Here is a 1,799-nt window from a genome sequence, read left to right as displayed (position 1 = left end):
CGGATAACATTGCACCACCTTTTATTTATTTATTTATTTATTATTGATTACTTGGCTTAGGGAAAAAAACTGGAAGTCATCGTATGCATTCTTGCGGCAGGGTTATGATAAAAGATTTCTGTTGTTTATGCTTTTAAAATATAATATGAAAAATATGAAAGGGTGCGAAGTTATCCTGTCTGGCTCACTTGTAAAAATGGGCAAAATTAAAACATTATGATACATTTTCTTTTTTAAATCTAGCAATAGGATTTCCAGGCATCTTTGAAACACTGTTTAGCTGAATTTTCTGTTAAGTTTAGCTGAATCTTGTAAAAATGTTCCATTGTAATTCAAAGCTGTTTTTAAAGATGAATACATCTTAAAATAACTTTCAGTGAAAACTGTTTGAAAATTTGTTTTAATTGTGAATGACAAAATGAGCTTTCTGAATTATGTAACTATTCAAAAACAACAAACATCTACAATTTTTACCCAGTGATCTTGCAAACTATAAACCTGTCTCGGATTTAACCATTTAGCAATGTCATCTCTTAATATTGAACAAACATGTAGTTGCAGAGTACTCGTGCACAGGGTCGGATTAAGCCAGCGCGGGGCCCGTAGCAAATGTTTCCAAGGGGCCCTTATTTTCGAATGATGTAGTAAACACTATAGCACTTCTTCATGGAGACGGGAGGTGTACTTATAACACGCATGAATACATAAATGTGGATGTAATTTTAGAGCTTTACGATGGTTATGATCACCTTATATTGCCCCTCGTCTCCCCGTTACTGCACGTTTTTAACTTTTAATTCCAAAAATGCAATTTTTGCACGATATAAAGGGAGAGGGGTCAGGGGCTTACACCGGGAAAATTTTCGATATTTCAATTCTAAAAACTCAATTCTAACGACTCCCGATGATATTAGGAAGAGAAGATTCGGAGGCCATTATTTGAAGAAATTGAAGTCAAAGAACGCGATTGCATCTTATCTTAGGTAAGATCAAAGGAAAAAAAAATTGGGTTCACAGCGATTCTCCACGCAGTTTTTTAAAATCGAAGTCTTAAATAAAACTGTACATTATCCTTAATGACGTTGCGGAGAGAGGAAAGAGGGGTGTTCAAGGAGGTAACATTGGAAAATTTTTGAATTTATTATCTGTTATTAATCTAAAAACACAATTTTAAGCAAGAATTCTCGAAATTATATACTCTGAAAGGGTATTATTTTACGTTCTTTGGTGATTTTGGGGCGGATTTCGCGAAAAAAATCCTCTTGAAATTTCTCGAAAATGAAGTTGTGAAAACGTGATAGATAGTAGGCCATCGCGGGTAACGTTTCAGTATGGGATGGAGTCAGGCACTCTCCGAGGCAACCTGGAAAATTTTCGTTAAAGTCTTAAAAGTACATTTTAGACCATTGTTAACAATGTTGGGGGTGGGGGGTGGAGAGGTACACTCCCACTGAAATGTTTCGAAATTATAGTCCAAAATACGCATTTGTAATTGTTGTTATTAGACGACGTTGTAGGATGGGATCGGGCGCCGGATTACACCCACGGGAATTTTTCGAAACTGAAGTTCCAGAAAGCAGTTTTAGCGGGTTTTCGATTATGTTAAACAATTTTCTTCCTGAATTTTTCTGAATTTCAAGTTTGAATAAAAACATTTTTGGCTACCTTTCGTGATGCAAAAGAAAGGGGTTAGGTTCGGGGCATGGGTGGCAGAATTTTAGTTCCCCTTCACTCAGAGGAAAAAATTAAAAACGATATTTAAAGTCTTTCTTCTACACATAACGATTTTAGTTCATCAA

This window comes from Uloborus diversus, chromosome 1 (assembly GCF_026930045.1).
Source record: "Uloborus diversus isolate 005 chromosome 1, Udiv.v.3.1, whole genome shotgun sequence".
In the NCBI taxonomy this organism is placed as follows: Eukaryota; Metazoa; Arthropoda; class Arachnida; order Araneae; family Uloboridae; genus Uloborus; species Uloborus diversus.
Note: the sequence above shows the minus strand (reverse complement) of the source record.